Here is a 26,056-nt window from a genome sequence, read left to right on the forward strand (position 1 = left end):
CCTGGCACTATACAAAGCCAACAGGACACTAAGGACCTTCCTCAAGAACTCAATGGGACTGTGGAAGACAACACTGGAAGTCAACTCAAGTGGCCATCAAGTGCAGCATATACCAAGCCGATGCACTGTCCCTACTGCTGTTCTGCATAGGCTTAAACCCCCTCAGCCAGATAACCACAAAATCTGGATATGGGTACAAGTTCAAGAGTGGAATCACCATCAGCCACCTCCTCTACATGGATGACATCAAGCTGTATGCTAAGAGCAAACGAGACATTGACTCACTGAACCACCTGACACAGATCTACAGTGAGGACACTGGGATGTCATTCAGACTGGAGAAGTGTGGCTGGATAATAGTAAAGAGAGGGAAGGTAGTTAAGACCGATGGGGTGGAACTACCAGTGGGCCACATAGCAGACATAGAGACCAACTACAAGACCTTGGTATCCCACAGTCACGTGGGAACCATGATGAGGAGGCAAGGAAGACAGCAAGTACCACCAAAGGATAAGACAGGTCCTGAGGAGCCAGCTCAATGGGAAGAAGAAGATCCATGCCATCAACGCGTATGCCCTGCCAGTCATCACATACCCTGCCAGTACAGTGAGCTGGCCAAAGGAAGACATGGAGGCTGCCAATGTGAAGACCCGGAAGCTCCTCACAATGTACAGAGATTTCCACCCCAAGTCCAACATCCAGAGATTGTACACCAGCTGCAAAGAGGGTGGGCGGGGTCTGATGAGTATCAAAGCCACTGTCCTGAATGAAACCCAGAGCATCCAGGAGTACATCACTAAGATGGCAACCAAAGATGAGCTGCTAAGAGAATGCCTGAGGCAGCAGCAGACATGAGAGGAAGTTCAAGTGGAGGAAGTGCCATGGTAAGACAAGCCCCTGCAGGGGATGTACCATCAACAGATAGCTGAGGTGGCTGACATTGGGAAATCCTATCAGTGGCTGGAAAAGGCTGGACTAAAAGATACCACTGAGGCACTGATCATAGCAGCACAAGAACAGGCACTAAGCACCAGACCCATAGAAGCAGGGGTCTACCACACTAGATAGGACCCAAGGTGCAGATTGTGCAAAAAGGACTTAGAGACAGTCCAACACATAGTGGCAAGGTGTAAGATGTAGGCAGGAACAGCATATACTGAACACACAACCAAATAGCTAGCATTGTATACAGGAACATCTGCACAGTGTATGGGCTAGACCTTCCCAAGTCCAGATGGGAGATTCCACAGAAGGTCATGGAGAATAACAGGGCTAAGATTCTGTGAGGCTTCCAGATCCAGACTGACAGGCAAGTACTGGCTAATCAACCAGACATTGTGGTAGTAGACAAGGACCAGAAGACAGTGGTAGTGATAGATGTAGCAGTGCCAAGTGACAGCAACATCAGGAAGGAGTATGAGAAGCTGGAGAAATACCAGGGCCTAAAGGAAGAACTAGAGAGGATGTGGAAAGTAAAAACCAAAGTGGTCCCAGTGGTGGTAGAAGCACTCGGGGTTGTGACTCCTAAGCTGGAAGACTGGCTCCAACAGATCTCAGGAACAACATCAGAGCTCTCTGTCCTTCTGGGCAGTGGACAGCACAGTGCTAAGAACAGCTACTATACTGCGCAGAACCCTCATACTCCCAGGCATCTGGTAGAGGACCCAAGATTGAGGAAGACACAGACCACCCATAGGGGTGAGAGGGGAATGTGTGTGTGTGTGTGTGTGTGTGTGTACTTGACACTTAATCAAACGTAATAGGATTTAGCAAATGCAAATATTTTTATAAAGTAGATTACTATTTATACTTCAGTAAGATGTCACACTTGTATACCATGTTTAATAATTTCTATGTAGAAGCCCTCCTCCCAAATCCCATTATATATCATTAATTTACTGTACAACAATTAGCAAAAAACTAGGTGTATGGGACCAAGAAAGGTCCCTCTACAGCATAATATACATTTTACTTGCCATCTATGGATACTTCCAGATAGATAGATCAATTGAGATTTATGTTCATGGTGGCACATGATAGTTTAGCATTAGAGCACACATAAGGCACTGGGTTCCAAGGACTGGAAAATCCATGCTCAAAAATCCTCAGCATCCCTCATCATTGGCTGTGAAGTTCAGGATCATCTAAAGGGGCACTGGTTCCTTATTGTTGGATAAACGATACTGAATAGATGGTCTTAGTATAAGGGAGCTTCCTGTGTTCAGTTGTATACTATATCCCATATTAGTCTTGTTCTAAATAGAATTCTTTCATCAACTAACTCTAAATAACTAATATACTTTTAAAGGCATGATATTCAGCTAATAGAACCTGAATAACTTTGTTTTATATGCACAAAAATAGATCTGCATCAGACAGCATATTTTTCTGACTCCAAATTATATAGCAATAATTTTGTTCTTTTCCTGAACCAAAACCTCATTAGTCAATGAGTATTAGCTTAATTCAGATATTAAAAACAAATATGTGAGCGCTGAGAATCATTCTGTTCTAGGAATCAGGATGAGGGCTAAATAGTATATCAGAACTCATATTAATGCATTATTTCCAAGTGGTTGGGTCAGAGTAATTCCATTTGATATGAGATTTCACTAATAGAATGCAGAACAAAATTCATAACATCATACTGTTTGGCTCAAAGAAATCTTGCTATGCATTACAAAAGGGATTGTGACTAAATCTCCTTTCAATATATTTTGTGATGTACAATAGTCTTCACAGACAAATTATAATCTCAGTTAAGTTGAATGGCCATTCTCTAACATGTAAATATCTGAATGTGGGAGAAATCAGTGCCTTTGAGACAATACTTCTAGTATATTTTTTATTACATTTAAATTAACATTTTCTACTTTAAAAAAAAATCTTCTTTACTTCGTACACTATGTAAACTGAATGGTATTACACAGCATCAAAATATGCATTACCACTGATAATCAAGAAACACCCATTAAGAAATTCCATCCTTTCACAGTTGTGTGTGGTAGGCAAAGTAAAACTTAATATGCTTTAAGAGACTTTATTCTATATTTTTTAGAGTCAGGAATGGCTCTATTTTTTAATTCCTCCTGTGTGTTTTAATCTAGCACACATATATACAAAAAATTATCTTAATGCTAACTCTTTTTTCCTACTGAAGTATATCCAAGTCAGAAGAGCCTCTTTAATAGCTCCAGGCTGACAGGATGTGTCAGAACCTTGAAGTACACCTTGTTAACGCATCTTTATCTAGACTAATCACTTCGCTATCAGACATGAACCTCCAGGCTAGATGGATCACTATAACTCTTTCTAGATACCAATCAACTTACATCTTTGTTGACTCGTTTAATCTGCACCCACACATAGCCCAGGTGCAAGGCATATATAACAGAATACTTCGTAAGGGACGTTATAGCTATGGGATCCAAAGAGAAGTTATCCCTAATTGTGATCAGAGGTTAGCCATACTAATGTTTTCAGTGGTAACTTAAATATCTTGATTAGGAGAAATGCCATGAGTTGCAGATAAATCTATAATGTTCTTCAGAAAGGACGATGAAAATGTTGCTAGCAAAAAAGATAATAGAATTCACAGAATTGATAATGGCTAAGCTGTATTTCAGATTACCATTTCAAAATGCTAAAGTAGTGTAGGAATAAACTTTATAGGCAGGGAATACGACTAGTTTCCTAACCTCATGTTCTTTAGGTAAATTAGACTATAACCCTAACCCTAACCGGAGATGACATATGGAGAGCATCAGGTTGGTAAAGGCTACAGTACAAACATAATTTGTTTGTTATTTTGTTAAGCCACATAGGTCTCAGTAGATGGCAACACTGGCCAAGTCTGTGTATTCATAAAAGCTAAGAAGGGCAGGTCTAGTTTCTATCTGATTGGGAGACCAGCAGAGAAAACTACAACTGTGGCATGATGAAAACACCCTGGAAGAAGGCATGGGCTTATCACTACGCTGTTGAGAAGAAAACAACATGACTATATGCCCATAGTCACCATGAGTTAAGCTTCAGCTTCTCACACTGTTTTTCTTTTCTTTTGTTTTTTTACCCAGACACCCATGATATTAACCTATTTACTAAAGATGTTGTTTTTACCTATTTATTTGTAATTTCAGCAGGGCCCCAGCTTGGATGTATGCATGAAAGTTTTTCTCATGTAGAAATTCACTCTGAATGGTTCTATACGGTGTGGGAGATACCAAGAGGAGAGGATCTTGCCCCGTTATGCAGAAATTATGAGTGTAGCCAAAATGATGAAAGAAGCTACATGACTTGGAGAAGGGGAATAAATGCACAGCCCACTATCTAACATGCTTATAAGCCTATTATCACTAAATGTGCTTCCAAGATGATTGATAGATAGATCTAGAGACACACAGACACACACACACACACATTTATTTGCTGGAACAAATCATAAATATCAAAACAGCAGCAGTTAGATTAAATGATATGACTAATATATCAATGAGAGAACTATCCTAGTCTTGAATCATCTCTTTTAACATGACATTGGGACCATGCTCAAAGACCCTGCTTTTATTTAATCTGCATATGTATTCTTGACAAACAATTTCAAATGGTACGCAGACAGAAAATAAAGCGATGTGCTAACTTACAGCAAAACTGAATTTGACATGACTTGTTTCTCAAGTTAATTAAGCAAGTTAATAAAACAGTCTGTTAATCTCTATGGAATTTTTATATACTGTATACACGTTGGCTGGATTCACACATCATGCTCAACCATGGATAACTCAACCATTATTTCTTAATAAGACAAAATTAGCTGGTTCACACATAAGGTTAAGACAAAGTGAAGCAAACCAATTTACAGCTTAGCAATATGTGTGGCCTTAATCATATTTTTGTGGGGGGAAATTATGTCCATTAAACCAGTGTGATTAAAGGAATTGCAACTTAGGCTTTTTAAAACAGGTCAGTATAGCTTAACTATTAATTTTCATTGTCAACTAAACAGTCTGGGTTCGAGATGTATATATTTATTACAGAGGCATAAATGTTGTATAAGAGTTTCTTACATAGTGATGATGATATGTATACAATTATGTGCAACTTTTTTCTGCAACACTTTCCTTGGCTTGACAACACAATTGTTTAAAATATTCATTGCTGAATACATTCCCTCTATCAGTTCAGCTCAGTACAGGAAGCATCCTGCCACTGTTGTCTACACACCTGGAACTTCCACTTTGAGGACTTACAACTGTACCTGAGGATATCAGAGATTAAACCTGGCATCACGTACTTGCAGAAAGAGGCTTTATAACTCATTCAAGGTAAAGAACAAAATCCATTAATCAGAAAACATATTAACATGATCAACCAAAACCATTTTATAGCCTTCCCTTAGTCTTCTGGTGCACCATCACTTCCCTCTTACTGCTTTCCTATTCTCACTTTGATGTACCTTCAATGACTTGCTAATGTGTTTCACAACTCTTCCTAAACTGAACACACATCACCACAGACTGTTGGCCACATGGGCAAAGGCTAAAGGAGTGCTCTTAGCACTTTCAATCAGCTGCCAAACTCCCTCTGGGCTTTCAGCTGCTGTAAGTTTATTATGGGAGAGAAAGCAGGAAGTGCCTTTCACACAATAGAACTGCTGCTAATTGTTTTCAGTTCTGCTAGAGAAAGACCCCCCCCCCCAAATCCTCAGGCTGATACATGGGGAGGTGGGGCCAAATAAAGCAAACTGAATGCTAGCAACACTGTTGTCTTGCTGTCTAATTCACTACATATTTAAATAGAAATATGCAGAGCTTCTTAAGAAACTACATATATTATACTAAGATACACCAGAATAAGTAAGTATTTCTGCTATTTTGATAAAAATTTAATGAATTATATTCACCAACATTTTACTGACCATTAAAATTATAATGAAGCTGAATAAGAGGGGGGAACAACATACATGCCTGCACTCTAGGGATGTGTGGAGCTTCAAAGGGAAGAAACCAAGATGCTCTCTTTTAACTGCAGCACATGCATATCAGCAAGACAGAGCACCATGATACGTCAAGGTGAAGCATCTCATCTCAATAATGCCATTTTGTACACACACTCCTAATGCATATCAGTGCATATACTCAGACGCAACTCACTTTAAGAGCAATTTCTTATGCCATTTTGGAATACATTTTGTGTGAAGTATTTTCTTAATCTATCATACAATCAATGATTAAATTACTATTTTAAAAATAGTCATAGTAATAACTGCATTGTACTAAGGGCTTCCTAAACTTTTTGAATTAATTTAAATTTTGAAGGCAAATTTACAGGGACTCTTACAAAATGGCTGGCCTAGCAGATATGGTCAATCCAAAACTATATACTAGAAGGCAAACAAAGAATTAGTCAATCACCTTGTTATTTTCTAAGAATGCATCTGGAGTCTATATAGGGCTAGGGGCATTGTTGAAAATCTAATGCTTTCCTCTTGAGCTTTTTTTTTTTTTTTTAATTAAAAGGCTATAAATATAATTAAATTACATATGACAGGAACATGCCGCCAGTATGGACATTATAGACTCAGACTTCAGACTGGGGACCATGTGAAGCTTTGAAAACAAAACATTAGCTAAGAAAACTGAGATGTAGCTTTAGTTCCATCATTCCCAATGTTAGCTTTAAAAATTTATCTGGCTGCTGTTACCGATAGAAAATTGTTTTTCTCAGATAACTTTCCTAGTCGTCTTCTTTTTTTCACTGAGGAAGGTCATCTCTCCAAACATCTATATCTCAAAGAATGTACATTTGAGTTGAGAGCTAAAACTGTAAAGTGAGGCATAGACTCTGATGTACAGTTTTCACCTTCTATTCAAGACAAAACACATTATGGCTACTATTTTCCAGCCCACTATGACTGTAAAGGAGAAACCGCACATTCCTCTGAATCCTTTAAATTTGTTTATGCTTTTGGTGACTAAATGCTTTTGGTGACTAAATACTCCTATAACGCAACAATGGATATGAAACAGATTTGGACCTTCATGCAGGTCTCTGGGTGACTTGCAGAAGATGACAAAGAGTTTTCAATTCCCAGTTTTTCTTCTCCTTTCCTCTCCTTTCCTTTCTTGTGCCTTTGAGTCAAACCTGGTGACAGCCTGGGCAATTTTCTGCAGTTTTCTTAGCTAGGTTTTTTGGAAATGGTTTGCTGTTGCCTTGTTCCTAGAGCTGAGAAAGAATGACTGGCCCAAGGTCACCTAGATGCCTTTGTGCCTAGGGCGGGACTAGAACGCACTGTCAAATGATGGCAACAATTTAAAAATCTATCCATGTACATTAGGTTGTTGAAACAGAATGATTGGAGAAAAATCAAGTTTGTGAGCTTTTTTCTTACGTGAACAATAAATTCTCAACTAAATATGTATTCAGAAACATCTTATTCCTTACTCCTTAAGGTATTAATCCAACCTACACCATGATACTGTACATGATTCAAATGATGGATCTTAGGTTTCTACTTAAAACAAAAAACTGCATAACTCTTGTAAAGCTAAAAGCTGTATGTATCCTGCCACAGTATTCTACTTTCTTCGTTCATCTTTCAGGAAGCAAATTTAGTTTTATTTTCAAGGCAGGGGTCTGAATTATTTAAAAATTAGAAAAGGTAGAAAAAAATGTTTTCCAGGGCTGTCATTTTCTACTAATCAGCATAAAGTACAGACAATAGGCTGGATACAAGCCAACTGTGTAATCCTTAGTTGAACAAATCCATTTAAGACTCGATAAAAAAGGTCATCATGAGTTGGTTACCACATATTTCAATGGAACCCAGGAATTTAGTTCAAATGGGAACCCAGAGATCCAGCTTCACATGATAATAAAGGAATCCAGGCAGGTGATTGAAGCAACTACTATAAATATCTGAATCATCCCTTTATACTTCCACCAATCCCTGTCTGCACTCCTTCCCACTATAGCAATGACCAATTTCTTCTTGACACTCAGACAAGTGGAAATTAAATGAAGTTGGTGCTTATTCCATGTATTTTCGGCATACAAAACATCGAAGTCTGTCTCAAATTCTGTTATGAGTGTCTTTTCATAATTTCTCCTCTGAATTGGAAATTATGACCTGTATTACCAAAAGTCAGATATCATATTCTTAGGGGTCAGTTTCTGCTACTTCCTACAAGACCTTTCATCTTCTGTTATGTAGGCTGCAGTAATGCTATTGCTACTTTTGTGTCAGTATAAAAAAATCAATTGTTGTGTTCTTTAATATTTTCAAAACAACCTGTATATTATAATACAAAAAATAATGTAATTTTAATATTTGTATAATGAGAGCTATAAACTTTGTTTTCACAGAATTTATTTCCAATGCAACTTATTCCCAAACAAATGTTTAGGTCAAAACATATTAAATCTTCAACAAAGGGGACCACACACAAATATTCATTTCTAGCCATTCACCAATTTTCTAGTCTGAAAAGCGTTTTTCCTCTTACTTGTTAAGAAGTTATGATCATATGCTCCTTGTATTCAACAAGCATGTTCTGACTGCTTTTGCATTTATTCATTTTATATAGGGTGGAGTGGAATGACATTTTTTTTCCCAAATCAATGCAATAGCTTACTATTTTCAAAAGCCATTTCCTCCCCCCCCCCCCAAAAAAACGAGACTGCTGATACTGTAGTTTAAATTCTACAAAATTGCTTCTAGGCACAGGCCATGTTTCTTTCCATATTATATACTCAGTATAATTAAATTAATGCATTACTCTTATGTTGAGCCATTTCCAATTTTTTTTTAAAAAAGCAGCATATTATTCAATTTCCTCAAAGCGAGTCATTCAAAAGGCACCCATCCCCTAATTTGAAATTTTATATATTTCTTAAGTCCTCCCAATTATACTCTTATACGCCCTTTTGAGTTAGTTTAAACAAGATTCAAATTATTAGCTCAGGGAACATTCCCCAAGGCTATCCTGGAATGTGTTAAGAAGAATAAAAAAGGAGTTCTGTCATATGCAATCTTAGCCATTTAAAAGGCAATGGTACTCCTGTATGAATTGTCATGCATAGCTCTGGGTTCATCTCATCCTAAATGCAATCTTGAGAAGATGACTGAGAGAGATCTAAAGAAAACAACCTAAAGCAACAGCAGTAGAGATTCAGTAGTTAAGAGAAGTTCTGCATTATATGTCAGGTCAGAGTATTTGTCCAACAAACCTAGTATTGTCTAACCAGCAACAGACTTTTCCATCATTCTTTGTCTGATGTAATCAGTGTGAAGATTAAATGTAAGTAATCCTGCATTCAAAGTATCTGCTTTTAAGCTTTGGTCTTTCTGAAGAAGCAAGTGAAGTCTTCAGTCCTAACAGAGAAATAAATGACTTACAGCCTTGGTTAACTGGAATTAAATGCATTTACCAGGAAGTGGCAAATAAATTTCAGTCAAGATGTCAAATTTGAACCTCCATTGTTATTCCAGTTCTGACCGAAGAATCTCTCCTATCCCCAAAATTGGAAATTAAAGTTCCCTCAACTGGCAAAGATCCTAGAGTAACTCACATACACACATGCTGCAGAAGCTGGGAATTGTTATCCATACAATTGCTCACATTAGGATATGATATTAGGAAAAAGTATATATCCCATCCTCCACAACAATACCCTGTTATTTAAAACAACTGCTTATTTTAAAACTTAGGGGTAGTGTTCTTTAGTAATAAAGCAACATATTTTAATAGAAGCAGCCAATGTTGTATCTTCTCAAATAAGGCCCATTCTATTCTTATGTTTCAAGAGTCAAAGAAAAGCTTCCAGATTTCTCTATGCTCCACATTGTAGAGTTAAGAATGAAAAATATGGGAGGGAAGTAGAGTCATCAGAGGTCTATCCATATAGTTATTTATTTCTCCTAAGAAACTTTTTTGTAGCTACTCCTAATTATCATTTTCCTGCATTACCATATAAAAATAGTAGTTTAAATGAAAAGCACGTATTTAAAGATCTCATACAATAGAAAGCAACCATTATAGCTGTTCATCTAGATCAGTATTTCTCAACCTCAGCAACTTTAAGATGTGGGGAATTCTGGGAGTTGAAATTCATACATCTTAAAGGTGCCAAGTTTGAAAACACTGATATACTTGTTGCCTTCTGAGTTTGTCTCAACAATCTGGACAGATCCTGAAGAACTGAACTAACACTTGTAATTTTTTACTTACATAGTGCATACTAATATTTTTCCTTCTTTCACTGAAGATTCTACTGCAGGGAACTGAACCATTTTAAAACTCCTATCAAACTGGAATTGTCTTCCAGTGGGTGTTGTGCAAGGATTTCTCCTATTGCCCTAAATTGTGTCTGAAATAGTAACCATTGGAAGAAACGCCATTCCTTCTTTATAGCAACCTTTCTTTTCTTTCTTTGGAAGATATACTTTCATAACACCTGATACAGGAACATATTCCTAAAAGTTTTCCCTGTTCTCTAATTATATTTTAATCTTACACTATTTGAAACATGATCTGCATTAGAAGCAGGATGGTCTGAGCCAATATGATCCCAATACTCCACTATCTTAAGATAATTCAAGAAACCTGAGCCCAGTCTACCACATGTGCACCCTGTTATCTACATTTGAGCAGAGGTGAGAGAAAGACTCCTATTTAAAAAGCAGTCTGAACTTTAAATGTTACAAACACACCAAACAATAAAAGTTAGGTATTTTTATCACATCACTTGTTACTTATCTGAAGTGATTCTTCTCAGTTCAAAAGGTCAATTTCACACCAGGATACCAGTATTTATCAGCTGGCTCAATTGTAAAGAGAAGTCTTGCTTCCAACTGGTATGACAATGGTACAATCAAACAAGCACTTCAAAAGATATAGACTGTAGAGATACTTTGAACTGACTACAGTCACCATGCTAATTTCCACAGGGCATTCTACATGCAGAAATTTGAACAATTCTAGTGGCCCATATGTGAAAGCATGCATAAAGTCAATGTCTCACAGCTATGTCAAAATGAATCTGGGGTCCACGTATCCACCCAACCATTACTAAGGGTGGAGTGTGAAATGCCCAGCTGCCGTCATCATGCAATGATAGGGAATAATGTAGTGCAAAAAAGATGTTGCAGGTGAACTGCTTTTTGTAACAATTTTGCTTTGGCTTTATAAATCAAAACAAAATATCTATAACCACCTACCCAGCCATTCCCCCACAACCAAATCATGACCCTATTGTAATTGCTGCAGTAAACATCCATTGATCTCTCCAGAGTAGGATACTTAACTGAGATGCAAAGTGACTATAAAAAGTAAGTGCCAAAGCTTGGCCATTTCACTGCCTATTTACTTTCTTTATTTGAACAGGACGCTTCTGTTTTGAGCTCTCAAGTAAACACAGCCTGCAAGAATGCCATTCTGCTCTCTTCCCATCTCTTTTTTCCTCAAACTATTCTACTTTTCCAAGTTTAGCTTGGCCAGAAATGAATAAATATTATCATATGATATCTATCTTATCTCAGCATCCAAAAAGTAGCAAAAGTGCAATAATCAGTGATTTTATTATTCAAGTCTTCTCAATTCAATTTAAAGCACTGCCTTATAACCCATATTCCTCCAAATTACTTGGGGGGGGGAGTCAGGACCTGACTAGGAAGTCAGTCAATCTCCCTGCAGGGTTACATTAAGCTGATAATACTCAAGTCTTAGGCTCCTACTGATGAATCAGTTTAGTATTTTTGAGCCAGAATGGTGACCACATGAACAAATACTCATTGGCCATCTTGACTAATATCTGGTAATAATAGTAGCTCTTTCAAACATATTCCAGTAATCTCTTCAATCTCATCCATTTACCTTATCCATTATCTTCCCTTTATATTTTGTTCAAGTGCTAAACATTTTGACAGCATGTTCTACCTCTGAAGTCTTAAAGTTGAGCCATATGAAACTATTAGCCCGCATAGTTTTGGATTTTGGTAGCAAAGATAAATGTTTCAAGTACCTATAATTTTAAGCATGTGTAATATTCTGTGAATTTGTAACAACTGTAATTACAAGCCAATGAGCTTGCCAAAAAAAAAAAAAGCTATGTTCAACTATGGCCAAGGAGACCCATGCTGATCCTTGAAGGTTACTGGAAGAGTCAGTGATCTATCAATATCTCTCGGTGGAGTTTACCTTATAGGAGTCTCGTGAGGAAAAACAAGAGTGGGGGAAGGAGAGAATCATATGTGTCACCTTGAGTTCTTTGAGGAAATCTGAGGTATTAATGTACTAAATATATATGTATTTAAAATAAATAATATAAATACATATAATACAAATACATAAATATAATAAATATAAATAAATATAGGATAAAGGACTAAATAGTGCAGGTAGAAATAGTCCAAATTTAAAATACAAATGTATATATCTGTTGAAAGAATTAATACAATTTCATCCTAATACATCTCTTGTTCTATTTACAGTATATGTAATCCATTTTGTTCTGGACATCGTTGCATTTCTCCCCAAAGGACAGGGTTGAGTGTGATGCTGTCAGGTCTGGTGTTATCAGTGGCTTGTAGTCCCTTGAACATGTTACTTTTAATATCCTCCACCTAGTGCGGAATATATCACCAAGAGTGTGTATTGGATAGAAATGGCATTTCAGATCAAAACATCAACTTGAGCCTTTCTAAGCTTCCTAACTTCCTAGAGCAGACTGGAGGGGTATAAATCAAATCAAATCAAACAATACTTCTCTTGCCTCACTCAAATTTCCTACTTTTTCATAGTAGTTCCTTATGCTTTTCTAGTTGCCCATCACCATTTTAGTATCTGAAATTACTACTGTTTTGCCCATGCATATTAAGGACCCTCAAAGAATTAGCAAAGGCTTTTCCTTTATTACTACAAACTAGTTAATTACCATACAGGTAGTATCAGCATCCTCCAATTAGCACACTCCTCTTTCTATTTTAAGACCGTAACAGTTCTACGAGCGGTATTAAAAGCAGATAGGCTATAAATTGGCCCACCTTTAAAAAAAAATTCTAGGGTAACTAGGATCATTGGCTTATTCAATTCATATAATGCTCATTTTTCTCTTCTGAATTATTATGTTAAGTTGAATATAAAGAATTTTCAACACTTTAACTAGGTCACAGACTTGAAAGTAATTTAACCATAAAGACAGAGAGTTGAAGCTTTTATTCAGTTAAACTGATTATACAAAACAAGCTCAATCTTTTTTCTAAGCATTTATCCTTACAAAAGAAGAGCGACTACCCTCTCTTCTCAACATCAATAGATATATTTGAATTACAAATAGCTGTATTCTGTTATTAGACATTTTTATTAATGGTCTGGTTCACAAATTATGCTAATATAGTCATGTAAACTGAATAAATATTCTATTTCCAGGTAATACTTTCTCATTATCAAAGAAATTTACCAAGTGTAATTGCTTGCCTTCCCTGTTTTATGATTCCTAGAAATCTTAGCCTTTTTTAAAATTTAAGGCTAATATGGTAAAAATATGTTGGCTCACATCTTGTATGGACATACTGTGCTCTTAATGTTGACATTTTTAAAAGCTCATTTGCAAAATTGTATCTTGGTGGAATTCAGTTGCTTCAATGGAACTGTAGCTGATATTTGCTTTCTATTAGCAAGAACCTCTCTTTTCACAAGATCTGCTTGCTTTCTTTTTTAGTACAGCTGAGCTAATCTTCTCTTCTAGGAGTACATCAATATTCTTCTATTCATAGCAAAATAACACATACTTGCTATAAGTCTTTCTTACCAGCAGACCTGCTCCACCCAACCAGGATAGCCCAAAGTAATATAGCAGTTACTGCCTTTAGCTAGTAATTGCTATAACCACCTTCTTTTATTTCCCCTCAACCAGGGTTATAGGAACAATGCCAAAAGAAGGAAAATGCAACTTAAGAAATATAAGGGTACCTGGAAGTCAATCTGAACAGCCCTAGGACTTCTAAAGGATGTTGCCAAATTATACTTCCCCAAGACAAACTGTTTAAAATAGGAACATGCAACAGCAAAGAAAACACATATGAATGCTAGGCTCACAGAAAAGAATTAGGCTTCAACAGAGGAAAGTGAAAAATGTGCAAATCTTATTTAAAACCACTTTTATTTGAAATAAACTTCTTTGGGCCTTTAAAAACCCAATTTTTAAGAAAGCAAGAACATAGGATTTACAGAGACACAGTTTCCACATCAGCAGCCTTTACTCAGAGGGAGGCAGCTCTGACACTCCTCAGCTGGTGCTGTCTTCTTGGGTCTTGTTCTTTGCACCCCAAATAAATAAGCAGTCTAGTTATGAAATATATCACAGACTCTTGTAACCCTATCCCATCAAGCATCTCGCGGCACAACTATCCCACCAAAGATAATTGAAGAGAACAGCACTCCTTATAAAAGGAACCCTTGGCATACCCAACCAACAGGGAGATCAGGACCAAGAGAAAAACAGCTTGGGGGGGGGGGGAACCCGCCATTTGCTTTAGGCACATGCAAAATAAAATAAAATCCTTAGAGCCAGTAGTACCCATTGCCCCTAGACATCTGGGCTATATTATATTTCTTTCTGGAACTTGAAAGGTTTTATCCCACAACCTAACCTAACCTTTCCCTCCCCTCCCCTCTCACTAGGTGTTGCTTTTAGGGGAATTCAAAGAATGAAAACCTCCAGCAAACTCTTTTACTATTTCAGCTCAAAGAGAGAATGTCACTTTATTAGAGCTAGAAGAGTTTAGGCTGCTGGCCAGTTGTCGTATGTTGCTGATTTAAGGGAGATCTCTAGGGCTTCCCAAGCACGTGTGCATGTCTGTATATAAAATTAATACTGCAATAGTGGGGATTCTTGGTGTTGTCTGAGCTTGATTTTCCTCTTGCAAACATTTGATTGCCACACTAGGTAATTAAACTAGAAAACCAAGCTCAGAGACCACCAAGAACCCATCAAATTCTTAAAATGTTAACTTGGAATTCAGACACACCAAATTCAAAGGGGCTCATTTTCTAACAAGTACATTTAGGAATACAGTGAGTACTGCTTTATTTGCATAATTCTATCAGTGTAAATAAAGGTTTACAGTAAATAATAAACTATGTCTCAAAGTGATAAGAAAGAAATTAAATGGGAAGGGAAGGGAAGGGAAGGGAAGGGAAGGGAAGGGAAGGGAAGGGAAGGGAAGGGAAACAAAGGCAGAGGAGGTATAAATAGGAAAGCAATATGCAGTTGTTTCAATTACATATGCTTTGCCTTAGTTACTGTATTGGGAATTTGGGTGTGTATATTTTTAGCTCAACTCAATATACCAGCCATGGCTAGGAGGAAGCTAACTTGATTGTTCCACTTTATATCATGAATGCAAGGAAGAACCACCAAAGTTCTCTAAGGAAAGTCAAGTATTCTGGAAAGATATACAGGGCCTTTAAAAAAAACAAAAAAAACAAACTACTCTGGGGTACCAGATGGAACCCATTTTCTAAATTATGTAGGATTAAATATAAATTTTAAAAAGCTTATCATGATCTCTCAGTATTAAATATTTAAGACTTTATTTGTAATTAAAGCATTCCACAGGAAGCATTAGATGCTGTCTTAATTACATTAGATGCTGGAAATTACATGATTAAGACAACCCCCTAATTTCTGATATGGTACAACAGTGACCGCTAAAACATCTGTTAAAAGGACGTCATGCCAAGAGGGTTGAGTAAATAAAATTCAGTTACCCCACCCCACCCCCCAAAAGTTTTTCCTATTTGTACAATGGCACAACTGATGAAAACTGGACTGTGCCTTTATCATTCCATCGAGGTGCATTAGATAGATAGGTTTAGGCACTAGTTAATTTCTGGTTTGATGACTAGACCTGGGACCTCACAAATGAAACATTTTGCTTGACTGAAGAGCCTGACTGGTGATTTACCTCAAGAGCCTGGTGTTCAATTATCCTTCACATTTTAGAAGACTGAGGATAATGCCCAACATAAAAAGGAAGGCCTGTGTAATAACATCTAAGAAAGAGGCTCAGACGCATTTCCCTCTTCTAAAGAAGGGAAGGAAGTTTATTCTTGATAGAAGAGCTAAAACCTGCCCAGATGACAGGGTATCCAAAGTTTGAGTCTGAACCAGTGGCATCCTATCATAGGCATTTTTCACTGGAGGAACCCTGGGAGGAAAGGTCTGCCAACTAAGTTTTAAATTATCATCCCTTCCAATTTGGAACAACTGTGAAGAGAGTTTTGCAGCATTTCCTCTGGAGCAGCAGGGTGGACAGTTTCTTACTGGTAAGAAGACTTGTTTCATCTGAGTTCTGGTCTTGGATTTCTCCCTCTGTATTGCAGCCAAGATACCGTGACACCATAGCATAACCGTCTCTACTCCTTCTAAGGAACAGTTTATTCCATTCCCTCCATTCAGCCACTAGCTGCTGTTTAAAATAACATGTTTTTCACTTGGCATAAAAAGCAAATGTGACAGCAGACAAAGATAGGACTAGTTGGCAGCAATTCTTTTGATCTCAACTGTTGGTTAGCTGGCAACATGGGAGAACACAGTGCCAGTGGGGTTGTCTGCAACACAGTATGAATGTTCAAAAGAGAGTATAGAAGCAGGATTGGTGATCTGTTGACTATGTTTTACCAAAAGACACCATCTGAGAGAGTGGAAGCAGAGATACAAAATTGTGCTGAAGTTCCATTGTGGAGTAATATTTATATACCACAGTAAAGCATTCATGCTGGCAATACATACTGTTTGAATAGCCACAGTAAGCACAATGAGAACCTCAGCATGTTGGGAAGAGAAGGTTTAAACCTTACTCTTTACTGAAATCCTAGTGAAAATCACAAATACCTCAACTGGAAGCTGTTGTTTGGTGCAGAAGAAAAACAACAAATGGTGAAAATGACATTTTCCTTCTTATGCAGTACAACAGCTTCAAATATTTATAAGGTCAGTGGCATGGGGAGAGATTGTTAAGAGTCCTGTCCTCTGTATCTCAGAATTAGCATTTCTGCACCTTAATTGCTTGCTAAAGTTTTTTTTTTTTAATGCATTAACCCATCATATACTTTATGCAATTGGACTTGAGCAAGTAGCTTGGCCTTTGGCTCCCACTGATGTATCAGTACACAAGCAACGTGACATGTGGATTAAATATATTCACCAGAAATGAAGATTATTTTTCCCCCAAACTAATTGACATTTGAAATTGGATACATCATCTTAAAGTAGCTGGAAAGTAGTGGCATTCAATGTAGATCTCCCTCTCTTATCTTTTTTTTTTAAACAGGGATATGCAGTCAAATTTAATCCAGGATTGTTTATCTTTCAGGTAAATGTGATAAAAGTAAATAAATTATGCAGCTTTGCATAATAATACACTTTGCACTTAAAAGAAATAATACAGAACTGAGCAGAGAGCCTGACATAACAGGAGGAACAGTAACATAGAAATGGAAAAAAATGTCTTAAATGCTTGTTATGCTAGCAGCAAGTTGTGTAGTAGAACTGGGAAAAAAATATGGATCATTCTTTTTAGAAGTCCTCTGGACTTTTTGTTGGTGCAATCTTTTATTTTTAGAAACATTAAGATTAAATATAATTCATTTATGGATACTGGGGAGGTAAACTTTGCTTCTCACAATTTTATTTTCAGCAGTTTGATCCATACAAAGTTTATAGTGAATTGACTAATTACAATCATCTATATTCATTCAAAATGTAACAACCATCTGTTAACCAATACATAACCAAGCTGTATAATTATAGGAAAAAATAATGCAAAATAATAAAAAGAGAAAGGTGTGATATGTAAGATTCTCCAAACCCCAGATCAGTATTATCCACTAATCTTAACTAGGTGCTTTGATTGCTTAATCAGTTATGTTTGGGCTTTTCTCTAAATTAATTAAATACCATTGGGAACTGTATAGTTATATGGCTTTTAGAAATTAAAACTGTAAAATATTTAGAGTGCTCAGCTTCAGGTGATATGTCTGTTTCTGTAACTGCAATCCTAAACCAAGTGTCTATATTGTAAAAGGTTTTTAAGCAGAAAGGAGCTTTACACACTCCAGTTCACTTTTTGAAACAAGACTCTCAGCTAAACATTTACAACTTTTAAGTAGATGTGAAAGGGAAGATATCTGTTTGTTGGTTTTCTGCACTGAAGACCACTTATTCTGATGGCTGCCAATATTGACCCATCTGTCAGATTTCCCAATGAGGTATTACACACAAATATGAGAGATACAATGTTGGGATGCCTATAGCTTTTAGTCATTCTTTGTAGAAACATGAGAAAGGCATACTTTATGCCAGAAACATATGTACTGCTGAAGAAGAAAGTGCTTTTCAATTATATTTTTGTTCACTATATTTACATTTTTCCCTATATTTGGGATATATTTGTATGCTATAATCCAGGTATATTAGCCTAGTAAGAACAGACAATTCACATTACGGTTCATATTTACAAATCAGTTATAAAATGTTAGTGTTAATTTGCTATATTATCATGGCAATGATAACCACTTCTGCTGGTTTTGTTAGATTTCTTAGCATTTGATACCGCCAACCAATGTATCATTTTGAGCTAACTAAAATGGAAAGGATAGGAGTCGAAGACACTGTTTGGTAGTGGTTCCACTCCTTCTTGAGTGGACAGTTACAATCAGTGTTACTGGGGGGGAAGTCAAGCCCTTGGAGACTCCAGCATATGGTTCCTCAGAATTTGGCCCTCTCCTGCATGAAGCTTCTGAGGGAGGTAATCAATTTGGGATTACATATCATCAATATGCAGACAATACCCAACTTCACATATCTACCCCAGGCCAAGCAGGAGATGCAACAGAAGTCTTGAATACCTGAAAGTTGTGAAGGCCTGAATAGGTTGGAACAGATTCAAGACTAAATCCCAGCATTGGGATCCACTGTTCTTTACAGAATGCCACTACCCTTATATGAAAAGATATGCACACTAGGGGGTTCCCCTGGATTCATGGTTCCTTGTCCCTGACATGGGCAACAGGTGGAAGCCAGGACTAGGACAACCATTGGAGAGCTTTGGTTGGTCTACCAGTTGCAACCTTTCTTGAGGTTGCATCTCATACCCTTGTCATATTGCAGTTAGACCCCTGCAGATCATTATATATGGTGTTGCCCTTGAAGATGACCCCGAAGCTGCAGCTGGAACAGAATGAGGCTGACCATATACTAACTGGTTTAATAAAATAATACCTCTCCTGAAGGAGCTGCATTGGTAGTAGGATTAGTAGCCAGTAGGATTCTAGGCTCAATTCAAGATGCTGATGATCAAGCCCTATATGGCTTGGGTCCTTATTAACTTCAGTTTAAGTGGGATGGGGTACCATCTCAGCCTTCTTGGGGGACATGAGTGCATAAGACAGCCTTCTCAGTAGCAACCCCTCACTATGGAATATTTAAGTCAGAATGGCCCTCACCCTTTGTGCATTAGGAAGGGAATGAAAATCATCCTTTTTCATAGACCTTTTTGAAGGAAGGGTCCTCAGTGATTAACAGCAGAGGGAGATATTTTTCACTGTTTTATTTTACATTTCAATTTGTAAGTTGCCTAGAATCCAACGAGTAGACAAATTGCAGAAATAAATAATCCCAAAGCAAAAAATATAGTTGATCTAATTCTACTCTTTTAAACTAAAGCTAATTGCAGGCTAGGTTTCTTTAGTAAAGGAGTGATGGAGAACCTATGATATCCAAATGCTGCTGAAAAATAATTCCCAAGAGCACTATATAGTCAAGTTAATACTGAGGGATGTGATATTTCAGCAGTACCTGGACAGCCACAGGTTCCCCATTAATAAAAGATCAATACAGGAAAAGCCTATACTGCATATATATCACTACATGCATGTCCAAGTTCAGCATGTTTTAAGACTACACTTTATGATGCCTCCATTTAAGGAACATGTCTCAAAATGGATCCAAGATACTACCTCAACTTTCTCCTGTGATAGGATAGATGCTTGCATCTAATGTCCAGCATAAAACTAGTCTGAAAGCCAGTATGGAATGGACCTAAGTAATTAGCATCCTCCAGGACTACCTAGAGTTATTAAGCCATCATATATTCCAAGATCTTGCCTAAAAATGTATATTTTTCAAATATCATAGAATCATTGCTTACCAAGACATTATCACTTCTGAATTACTTCTGCCAGCATTTGGAGTCTGCATTTCCATTAGGTTGAGTGAGATATCACTTCTATATCTGTACTGTAGTGGGAGGAAAGTAACAGTGAGATGTTGAAGAATAGCTGTATCTGTCATGCAACTTATCCTTAGCCTCGTAAGCCAGCTTGCTGCCCTCAAGTGTACTGGACGACCTTGTCCTATTGTTAGAGTAAAAATTAGATTCATATGTAGTCCAGTCAATTTCCATGCATGAGACAGTCATTTTTATTTTGTCTTAGACCAGGACACATCCTGGGTCTAGCCTGTTCTTTTAATACACATACACACACACACACACACAAATCCGAACCATTTCAAGCACTACTGTCACGTTTAATTATTATTTACTCCAGAAAGTCAATATCAAGGCAATTGGCACTGAGCTAATCCATGGCCAAATAAGGTTATGTGCAAACCTTTAACAGGAAGCCACTGATAAATTTAATAAAGAATCATTTTAGGATTCCAGCCTCCCCCAGACACTTGACACTTCTTACTGAGGGTCCATCATTTTGAAGACTGAATGTGTAGAGTGGTTTATGCAAGCAGCTGTCCTGCTACTTCTCAGAGTTTCATCTCAGATCTGAAACAGGAGAATGATTTAGTCTGGCATTATTCAGTACAGCTACCCACCAGCTTAGTGTGGCTAATGTTACATATAATGTAAGCAGAAAAAGCAGCTTCTATAGACTACCGATATGAATAAGCTAGTCCTTTCTTTATTATGTATGTTGAACAGTATACCATATTTTTTTGGTGAAAAGATAGGATTAACATACAGTATAGTCTGTCTTCAACCCAAGGCTCCACGTTGGAGTTTCCTGCAAAGTTCTATTCTTTTAGTACATAGGATACATAGTATGAAACTCAATGGCACACTTCTCATCTAATTACAGTTACTTGGAAGTAAATTTTATCAAGATAATATTTCTCCTCAATGAACATATTTTGCAATTTGGTGCGTGTACATGGACAATTTAAAACACACACATGAAAAACCTAACATACACAATTTAAAAGTGCAAATCAGGAGAGCACTTAGAAGAAAATATAAACATCATAAAAAGAAATACATTGAATCGTTTCTTTGTAACCAAAATATTTATATAGCAGAGTAGTATTATATGTACATCACTTACAATTAGTTTCTGTCTGCACCACACCTTAATTTGAATAAAAACAAACCTGCTGAATAATTCCTCTTTATCCATGCTCATGTTTTCAAAATAAAAAGCATAGTAATAATTCAAACAAGAAATGCAAATTTAATTAAATAAAATGTTACAATGTTTCCCTTAAGATTTACTACCATTTTTCCTTAAGACTAGGCTTTCTGTAAAAGTCCAGATGCTGAATTGCCCCAGGAAAATTCCGGTAATATTTTCTCTTATGCAAACTGTAAAGTTTGACTGCTTCCATACAGAACCTTTTTTGTTTGATTATTCTGTTAATTTTCTTTGCAGACACACTGGTTGATCACCCACTTCTGTCTTAGCTATATTTTGGTAAAACATCCATTCAATGGTGATAGTATTACAGTACATTCAATGCTCACCTATGGAAGTCTCAATACAAAGAGCACTTTTAAATGTAGACATGAAATGCATAGCAGATTCATTTTGTTTTCTAAAACAAAACCCATCTAATCTTGAGTTAAGTTGCAAGCCATTTCTTAAAAAGAGACAGAGGCAATTCAGAAACAAAGGATCTTCCAACCGGAGATACAATTTAAACACTAGTTTCTAGCGTAATGAGTTTTCCTTACCAAATCTCACTAAATTGGAAAAATGGGATTAGATATATAACTGTTCATTACATCTCTTGAGGATCCATATTCTAAATATTCTCTAAAATTCTGGAAATAGGGCAGGGCATTTACACAATAAAACTGGTTTTTCAGATGCCCTTATTTTTTCACTCTTAATAAGTACATTAAGAGGTCTCTCAGCATTGGCTGTTTCTGTATGTTTGGTCTCACACTACTTCAATTAAGATTATAAAGACTCCACACGCAATCCAAATGATATAGCATCTTCTCACTCCAGTGTCCCCAAATATCTTCTCTAGACAATATATGGAGATCTGTACTATGATAAAGACTTATAGAAATAGGAAAATAAAGGATAGAATAGGGATATTACAAATATTTAGATGTTTCTGGAACAATCTCTCAACTGTAAATGGACAACAGTTTTGTAGTTCTATACAAACATGGATAGCCATTTCTTAATATGGAATTGGAATAATTCCCCTCAGCAGCACAGTTATGCATTTATGTTTTGGGGCCTGGCATGCTCCCCCTTATCCCTCATGCAATTCAACATGCCCATGAAATCCCAGTTGTGATATTCACATATTCAGGATGGTTTTACATACAGTACACTAGCGTTACAAACAAAAAGTGCTAGGTTTTAAGTCACAAATGTATGGCTCTTTTTCATCAGATTTAGGTGAGAGAGTGAAAGTACTTAATATTTGGCTGCAATAATGAAGTTACAATTTTTTTAAAAAATGAAACTTAATCCAGATAAGACTGAGTTGTTGTTATGGGGAGTTCATTTGTCCAAGTGAATTATATTAAATATTTATTTAATTTGTTTTCTTTATTATTAAATTTATAAATCGCCCATCTATTAAAGTTGCTCTGGAATGAAGTTAATGTTAATATTATGTTGCAGGATTTTTTTTCTTTTTTCTTTTGGTAGATCCTTTGTTGTCATTATACACATAAGTATCCTGGGTGACATTTAATGGTTTTACCAACTATGACACTGCTAGATGAAAGGTAGCCTGGCTTCACTGATTCATGCTCTGGTAATCTCTCCTTTAAATTACTTTCCAATTAATTATCTGTCAGACTGCCCTTGAAGACACAAAATATGACTACTGGAGTATTGTTTGGAAGAATATGCCAGTATCATATCAGGTTTTCTGGCTTCCAACTCATTTCCAGCTCAAAATACTGGTGTCCACATTAGCTTTTCATGAATTGAGGTCACAGTACCTGTAGATATGCTCTTCCTCTACATTCTAAGCTGAGCCCTAAGATCGTCATCTAAGACCTGTTTCTCAATATGGCCTTAGGCTGAATTACAGCTAAAGGCTAGTCCAGACTCTGTCTTTCCAGAAGTAGTCTCTAAATTGTTAATTCCTTCCCAGAAAGATCTATCTGGGACTTACTTTGTTATCATTCTGACCTTGAGCAAAGATCCTTTTATTACCCTCACACTTCTTAATCTTCTATGCTATGTTTCAGTGATTTTATTTTCATTATACTTTCCAATTTTATTGTGATACTTGCTTTAGACTCTGCTAATTTGAAATTATTGCTATTTTAATTGGTCATCTTATTGTACTGTTTTCAATTCATTTTGTTTCAATACATATGGATTCTATGTATTTTTACTACATGCCATACTCTGAGTTATTAATTACAGGCAACTAATATATCTAAGAAATGAGTAATCCTAAAAACAGTTTCTTAACACACCATAGGAAGTTCACCCTAGATTTGTTAAAACAAATGACACTCTAACATAACATAGGTATCTTACATTTTGGGCATTCTTATCTGTTGGTAATGGTTGATATGTTGGAAATTTGGAACAGAAACATGGAGTCACATCAGTGACCCTCATCAGTTTAAAAATGCCTTTATCATTACTGTTAACCTCATCAGATTTGTGTTTAAGTCTTCGGCTACCAAAATATTTTTTCATGCTAATATTCTATAATTCCATTCTACTGAATCAACAAAACTGATACCTATGATACTAAAATCTAAGCAAAATCACATAGACATTTAAGGACAACTCTTCTACCTACATGGAATCAGTTTATCAATAGTTATTATTAGAAGCCGATTCACAAGGACTTCTCCCTGTTCATAGATCGTTCAACTCAATATCCTTTAAATGTAAGTACGTATGTATGTATGTATGCCCAAGCAATAAACAAAGAAAAATAACCACATAACATTAAAAAAAAAACCCAATATATAAAATATAAAAAGCTGGCCAAATGGGATAATTAGACTAGTATTTGACTGCAACTGACCTGCTGGCTGGGGAAGACAAGAGTTATTAGTTTAATAGTTCCAAATGACACTAGGTTTGGGAAAGCTAACTTGTATAATGTATTCAGAAGTAATAAACTGTGCCTGAAATATGTGAACATTTGTTATACCAAGAGTATAGGCATGAAGTTGATTCTCCCTACCAGATCTTTTCTCCATCCTGCAGCACCTGAATGCTATTGCCAACCCAAATCATTAGGACTACAAAGGCTCAGATTCACTTAAAAGGTAATTCAAAGCTTGAATTCAGGGTTTTCTTCTGTAACTTCAACAGCATTGCTCCAGAGATTAATGAAGCCAGTTAAATGTTCACCAGGTTTTCCTCAATATTATATAGAAATCTTAAAGGTACTTTATAAATCCTATAAAATAACTATAATTCCTTCACATTCATACGCTATGTTTAAAAAGAGTTATTAGAATAGACAAAAACACACACTAATATTTTGTAGTATAATTTATTATGTTCAAAAAGTTGATAATTGCCCACTTTCAAAGGCTTCAAGATGGCTAACAACAGGACAAATACCTTAACCATCATTTATTTTTTCTAAAATGAGTCCACAAGCTCAAAAGAATCCCAGGTAAGCTTGCAAACTGTTGTGAGGATACATGCTCACAACAAAACACATTTTTATTAAACTTTTTTAAAAGTTGCCATTTATTTTGACACGTTATATCCACTCATAGGAATCTCAACAGCTTATATGTAATTTTTCAACATATATACCCACCTCCCATAATTTGTCTTTATTTATTCTTGCTGATGTGTTACCCAAGATGTGCATTCACACAAAACATTTCATATTATGGCATTTAAAGCAGTCAAAATAGCTACTCCTGTATAAGTCCATTTTTCCTCAAAAGATGTCACACTGCCAGGCAAAATCAGGATAAAAAGACAAGAAAGGGACAACTTTATGAATATTTTAAATTTTTGTAAGAACAAGAACGGCAATTTTTAACCACTTACAGGGAAAGGCGTATTTAGATAAGCAACTCCTCTCACACACAAGTTTCTAGTTATTTAAAATCAAATGATTCTATTAAAAATAAATCTTGTGAGAAACAAGCCAAATCTTTTCCATGTATCATTTCTTTAAAAAAAAGACATGGGGCTGAATCTGGTGTACCCAATTGTCCAACTAAAATACTTCATATGCTTCTCTTTTCTATGGGAAGAAAGCTACTAGTTGCATCTTTATCCATTTCCATTACAGGATGGATACAAACTTCGGAGGGGGAGGTGATTTTTGACAGCAGTGCTTCTAATCTGGACTGGTTCCCACTGCAAACCAAATGTTATAAGCTACATTTATTTTGAAGTACTATAGAGTCATTCCAGTTTATCCAGCCTTAATCTGAGACTGTGTTTCTTTACTGAACTGCACAAATGACAATAGCATTTTAAGAGCATTATTTATCCAGAGACAGGGATAAGGGATGAAATTTCATGCAAGTTAAAGAATAACATTTATTTCCTATCTCTCAGGAGAAGCTTCAGCAGCATGGTTCATAGAATTAGCAGGGGCCATTCAGGCCATGGACTCTAACCCCAGTTCCTCACAAGGATCCAAATTAAAGCATCCATGGCAGACAGCTGTTTGAATACATGCAATGAAGCCTACAACCTCTCTGAGTAATTGATTCTATTGTCAAATTGCTTTTACCATTAGGAAATGTAAATTCAGAGTACTAACAGGTTATTTTATTGTAAGCCTT

General features: G+C 36.5%; 1 protein-coding gene across 2 annotated transcripts in view; it reads right to left on the reverse strand.

Moving 5' to 3' along the window:
- Positions 1-26,056, reverse strand: part of PRICKLE1 (prickle planar cell polarity protein 1) — a 70,699-nt gene that overhangs the window by 25,820 nt on the left and 18,823 nt on the right. The window contains exon 2 of one of the 2 annotated variants that reach the window (XM_088141742.1): positions 20,213-20,301. The exons of the other annotated variant lie outside the window; for it this stretch is intronic. The gene's annotated coding sequence lies outside the window, so the exon portion shown is untranslated. The remainder of the gene's footprint in view (positions 1-20,212; positions 20,302-26,056) is intronic. 2 annotated transcript variants of the gene reach the window in all.

Source organism: Python bivittatus, unplaced genomic scaffold, assembly GCF_059951505.1.
Source record: "Python bivittatus isolate LINGU-HERP-01145 unplaced genomic scaffold, Pbiv_v1 ctg000330_np1212, whole genome shotgun sequence".
NCBI lineage: Eukaryota > Metazoa > Chordata > Lepidosauria > Squamata > Pythonidae > Python > Python bivittatus.